This window comes from Phascolarctos cinereus, unplaced genomic scaffold (assembly GCF_003287225.1).
Source record: "Phascolarctos cinereus isolate Bilbo 61053 unplaced genomic scaffold, phaCin_HiC Scaffold_4;HRSCAF=312, whole genome shotgun sequence".
NCBI lineage: Eukaryota > Metazoa > Chordata > Mammalia > Diprotodontia > Phascolarctidae > Phascolarctos > Phascolarctos cinereus.
Genome location: NW_027555847.1, coordinates 185,643,443 through 185,649,442, shown reverse-complemented (window position 1 = coordinate 185,649,442; position 6,000 = coordinate 185,643,443). Strand labels below are relative to the sequence as shown.

Below are 6,000 nucleotides of genomic sequence, written 5' to 3'. Positions count from 1 at the left end.
GCTCAGATTGGGTTGGATTGGCGCCTCCTCCAGGAGTCACAGTTCCTCTGACCTCCCCCTCCCTCTAAGATGCTTCCAGAGACTTGAGTCTGGAGGGGAAGTTGATGAGGGCCCGTGAAAGAATGAATGAACGAATGAATGGACAGATGAATGAATGAATGAACCAATGCATACACGCATGCATACTTCCACAAACTCCCAGCAATCTGCTGCTGGAATGAATGCATGTATGCACGCACGCATGCATACATGCACACAGCCCCCTCCGAGGGGCCTAGCAGGGGAAGGCTCGGCTTGTGACTGACCTTGCTGGTGCAGTCACAGGCTCTGCAGTCCCCGGGCTTGGCGGGGGGGCGCTCATTGGTATTCCCCAGCCCGCCTGCGTCAGGCCGAAGCTGCTACACCGCTTCCCCCCCACCCCCGTAGCCTCGACTCCTGCCCCAGCCCGCCAGCCCGCCACCCTCTTCGCTAGCGAACAGCACGCGCTCTTCCTCACTCTCGCCCCCTCCCTCCCCACCTCGTGCGCCTCCTCCCTTACCCCTCCACCAGGCGGCGCGAGCTGAGCCTCGTACCCGTCCCTGCGGCTCTGCTCCCCCCACCCCGCCACCGCCTTCCAGCGCGCTCCCGCCCGCCTGTCGAGAGGGGAAGGGGAGGGGGCGCACAAGCTCCCGGCCCGCCCCCCTCCCGCCCACCAGCCGAGGGCGCTTCTGCCAGCGCGGGGCCGGAGTAGTCTCGGCTGTTGGAACGGTGGGGCCGCAGCCGCCGCAGCCGGTAACAGCCGCCGCGCGAGCGGGTGCAGGCGGGGGACTTCGCCCCGGGCTGGGGTCTCTCGCTCAGCCCCCCGCGAGTCCGGCCCCCGGGTGGGGCAGGTGGAGGGAGCTCAAGGTAGGACCCTCCCTCCGAAGCCCCCGGGAGCGAAGGCGCAGCAGCTGCCCCAGCTCCCGAGCAGGCGGGGATGCGCAGGGCGGGGGTCACGTCGTAAGTCCCGGACCGGAGCCGGAGCGAGTCCCCGGGTAAGCGGTGGGGACGGCGGTGGGGTATGAGCTTGGGGCGCGGCCGGGCCGGGAGGGGGCAGGGCAAAGGGGGCCCCCGGCGGAGCGCGATCTCCTCCAGGGGCCGCCTGCAGCTGGCAACGCCCTGCAGCTCCCCCCACCTGGCCTCGCCCCCGCCCTGGGCCCCCGGGCGTGGCTACCCCCCATCCCTGGAGATGAGGGCCCCCGGGGCCGAGCGTGAGCTCAGTCCGGTGGAGGAGGTGCCCCCTGATGCTGAAGAGCCCACCCTCGCCTGCCTTCGGCCGGGGTCTGGCCTTGAACATTACCGATCTCCCGGACTGACCACTTACCCCGCATGGCACACAGTAGGTGCTTAATCAATACTTGTTGTCTTGGGAGAGGAGTGGTTTTGCACCTGGCAAAATGTTTGGCGAAATGACCCCGCCAGGACTCAGAAGGCGCTTTGGGTCCCATCTGCAGGAGCTCCCCAGAACTTGACCGTGGGAAGGAAGAGTGTAGAGGAACTGGCCCTGGCAGGTGCCGAGATCGAAAGTTGGAGCTTTGTAGTTGGGGGGGGGGAGGCAAACTAAGAGGGAAGCCAAAGGAAGATTAAAGGACCCGTCTGTCACATTTGGCAGAAAGGGAAAGATTTCCAAACTGGGGAGTATTTGGCCTGAGGACACAGGCATTCCAGAAAGATGCTTTAGGTTCTTTAGGTATAGTATATAGATTGTTAATTGCCATAAAATTCTGTGTTGCTTTAAATATAGGTGGTATAGCTCTCTGTACATTCCTAGCTTGGTATGTACTGAGGTTGGAGAGGAAGGCGGTAACCAAGGAGAAAGATGGATTTTAGCTAGTGATCCTGAAAACTGCTGAGTGGTTATTTGTTAAGAGCATGTAAGAGAGAAGGCTATCTTAGAGACAGTAAAGAATTTGTGTTTGTTGGTGTTGCTGCATTTAGAGCCTAAGGAAAAAAGATAGTCTACTTAGGCAGGAGTTCTTAACCTGGGGTCCACAGGACCACAAGGGGTTGGTGGGATAGATTTCAAAGAGTCCATGAACTGGGGTGAAGGAAGAAAATTACATCTCTATTTCAACATAACTGGTTTCTTTTGTAATCCTATGTGCTTTATCTTATGCATTGTAAAACATTCTGAGAAGAGAGGTTCACAGGCTTCCCCAGACTACCAAAAGGGTGACAAGTAAAATGTAGGGATGGTACCCTATGACTGAGTTCCAGTGGCTCCTTTTATTATTCAGCCTATGTAGAGAGCTCAGCCAAGTTGAAATGATAGAACTGGAAGGGACTTTAGAAAACATTTTTACAGATGAGAAAACTGAGCTCTTGGAATTCTCCAGGAAAGAAATTATTTGCCCAGGTCACTTAGTTGATATCAAAGCTAGAACTAAACCCCAGATCTCCCGACTCCCAGTTCAGTGCTTTTTTTTTCCTACTGCATCACAGGGTTTCTTTCCAGGCTCTGGCCCTTGACATCATAAGCATTGTGATATTTCCATATAATTTGGGAAATCTCAAATCAGTAGACAAGAAAAGGCAACTTGAAAATGGTCACTGATCCAGAGCTAGTACAAGAAGTGAAGGGAAGCACGGTGTAATATGATGGTGACGCAGAGGTGACCTTACCGGTTGCGAAATAATTGAGATTAATGAAGGACTGTTAGTCTTACCGTGTCTGACCATCTCTCAACTCAGCAGGCCCATTCTCACAGCCATTTGTGTGAGGAGTGACTAACGCTAGAGCTTGGGGTTAGAGCTGGGTGGCATTGAACTAGGAGAGTGTTCCAGTAAGTATAGAGCCACAGATCTGCACCAATACCTAAGATAAGCTCTGCTGGGAATCAGCAAATAGGAATCAGGAGTCAAGCAAAGGAAAGTGAAAAGCCTGGGTCTGACATTTAAGCAAATACTCTAGTTAACTTAATCCATGTCACCAAAGGACCATTTAGAGAGAATATTCCTCCCACCTCCATAGAACCAAAGGTAATGCGCTTCCCTTTTTTTTCTGGTGCCTTGATTGCCCTCAGTCTACTGCTCTTAACACTCTTGTATGTGCCCTCTGACCACACTCTTAGGATTTTCCTCCTACCACTCATATTGTTCTACCAGCACCTTTAATAGCTCCTCTTCTCTACATCCATTAATACTAGGCTAGTGGTTTAAACTAGTTCAGTACATAGGTGACTAATCTCTTACCTCTATCTCAGTTCTCCTGCTTCTAGATACTCTTTCAACACAACAAAAATGAAACTGTCTTTCTTCCTATCCTTTCCTTTGTCCAGTTTATACCTTCAGGAGTTTCTCCTTTGTCTACTACTGAAAGTACAGACTCTTAGCCTGGCATTCAAGGCTTTCCCTAATCTATCTGGTTCCAGCCTTCTTCCAGGCCTTATTTCATACCATTTCCCTTCATGCATCCTACACTCCAGCCAAACTGGACCACTTAATGTTTCTGGGTTTCTTCTAGCCCTATCCCATCTCCATGCCTTGTACATGCCACCCTGTGTCTGCAGATTTCCTTACATGATGAACTTTTTTTTTCCTCCAGCTCAGTGCAACCTCCTAGAATCTAGACCTAGATGCTACCTTCCCTGATTCACTACCATCTGATCAACCACTATACTCCTCTTCTCAGATCACATATTCTAATTTGTATTCTGATTTGTGTACCTCTCTTATTTCTCCGTACTGGATTCTGAACTCCTTGAGTGCAGAGACTATTTTCTCTTTCCGTTGTTATATTCTGAGTTCCTACTAGTGTGCCTTATATACAGTAGGTTCTTAATAAGTGTTTGTTGAATTGAGTTGAAATATCTCTTCCCATCATAGCCCCAAATCCAGGAATTCAGGAGACTATGATCCTGGAGTTGACCACAGCCACCCATTTGGCTTCTACCTCTCCTGTTGATCCAGGGGAATCTATAGCATTTCTCACTTTCACCATCCAGCTAGGGGCACAACAACTCATTTAATAAGGCACTTTAAGGCCCACTGAAGCTCTCCTCCACTATCTCAGCCTGGTATGGAGGTGGCTTGGGATTCTCAAAGCCTATGACAGGGAGCATAAGCTCTGGCAGGTCCTATCAAGTGAGACCAATTTCAAATAGGGATCTTACAGTTGGCCTGTAGTCTACTGCCAACAGATCAGCTAGCTAACTAAGATCAGAGATTCAGGATCAGGTTAGCCCCAAGATGATCAATTTTTTGGCCACAGCGAATCCTCAAAATCATGTACTAAGTTATAGGAGCAGAACAGTCTGTTCTCTACCGTGGGAGTACCTACACCAGTGAAATCATACACTTGAAGTGTTTTAGATCTACAAAAATACTTTGCTCATAAACGCTGTATGAGCTAACTATGAGTTTGTGTGAGTATTTATCCCATTTTACAAATGAAGTCAGAGAAATTAAGAAATTAGCCCATAGTCACGTAACTGGTAACATCGGAGCCAGGGTTCAAACTCAGGTGTTGGGATTTCCATTGCTGTGCCCCTTCCACTGTACCAGGCTGTCTTCCAGCCTACTGGTTGGGGGAAGGGATGGGGGTAGGGGTGGGGAGGCAGTAACAGTAGTTCAGTAGAGAATCAGAGAAACTGGGCTTCAAATCTCAAGCTTTGCTACTGCCATTGTGGCCTTGAGCAAGTTATTTCATTTCTCTGGGCCTCAGTTTCCTGATTTATAAAATGAAGATAGTGGAATAGAAGATGATCCCTGCTAGCTTTGAGTCTATAATCCTAAACTTTCTATCTCCCTTAGCAGCTAGCAAAGGGCTCTCTGTACTTAGTAGGTGCTTAAATATTTCTTGATTTATTTGCTGGTTAATGTGCTTATATAACTTCTTGACAAAGCAGTTTTTACCAGTTCCTCCAATTTCATACAATTCTGTGCAGTTTGGTTTTTTTCTAATTACTACTAACTAGGGCTCACAAGTGTTTTAAAGATTTACAGAGTTCCAGAGTTACTTATAAAGCTGCATAGTGTTTATTTATCTTCCTTTATTACATTGAAACTGTATGGCTATCCTATGCCTAATGTCCCAGTAACATCTTGATGAGTTGATCTTATTTCTCAGCAAACATACTTTTAGGTCCTAGAGGAGAAATGGCATTTCCTATCTGAACTCCTAGGTTACTATCCTGACTGTAAGCTGCCTATATAGACTTTCCTACTTGGTGGAGTTAAGGGACCATTCTTCTCCCCTATTTTCCTCTTTGATCCAAGGTTTTCTCTTCTAGTCATTCTATCTTAACCATACTGTAAGCAATCTAGAAAAAGATTTTAAAGACCTAGCATGGCATGATCAAGAACAGGTTAATAGGAGGAGTTAGATTTGTTCTAGGCCTTAGCTGGCTGAACTAGGAACAATGCGGTAGATATGCAGAGAGGCAGATTTAGACTTGATACAAGAAAAAACTTCCTAACAATTCACGCTATCCTAAAGTTGAATTGATTGCCTTGAGAGATAGTAAGTACTCCTTCAGTAGAGATCTTCAAGCAAAGGTTGGATAACACTTGTGGATGGGTTGTAGAGGGACTTTGTATTCATTTATGGGTTGGATGACATGAGCCTTTGAGGTCCTTTCCAACTCTGAGATTCTGTGATTATTCCGTGATTCTTGTAGGTGGCTGTAATTTTTATGTGAGGTCATAACCATGGTGGCCCCCATATTTTTTTTGTTTCACAATCTATCTGTTGCTCACTAGATCTTAATTGTTTGACCATCCTGAGAAAGGTTCTCCAGTCTCCAGTCCCTCTTCCACAGAGCTGCCAGTAATCTTCCTATTCTAAAGCACAGGCCTGTCTATGTCACTCTCTCCTCAAGAATCTTTAGCAGGATCCTGTTGACTTGAAGATTAACTCTGAACTGCTCAGCTTAATCCTTCCCAGTCTGTCTCCAGCCTGCCTTTCCAGCTTTGTTGCATTGCACTACTCTTCATGAAGTCTACGTTCCAGCCAAATTGGCTAGTTGCTGCTCCCAGAATTTG

The 6,000-nt window shown here is 48.3% G+C and overlaps 1 protein-coding gene across 1 annotated transcript in view; it reads left to right on the top strand.

Moving 5' to 3' along the window:
* Nucleotides 1-705: 705 nt before the first annotated feature.
* The window catches only part of LOC110203563 (SUN domain-containing protein 2-like), a 28,129-nt gene continuing 22,834 nt past the window's right edge, over nt 706-6,000 (top strand). Inside the window, exon 1 of the mRNA XM_020980071.2 lies at nt 706-1,013. The gene's annotated coding sequence lies outside the window, so the exon portion shown is untranslated. The remainder of the gene's footprint in view (nt 1,014-6,000) is intronic.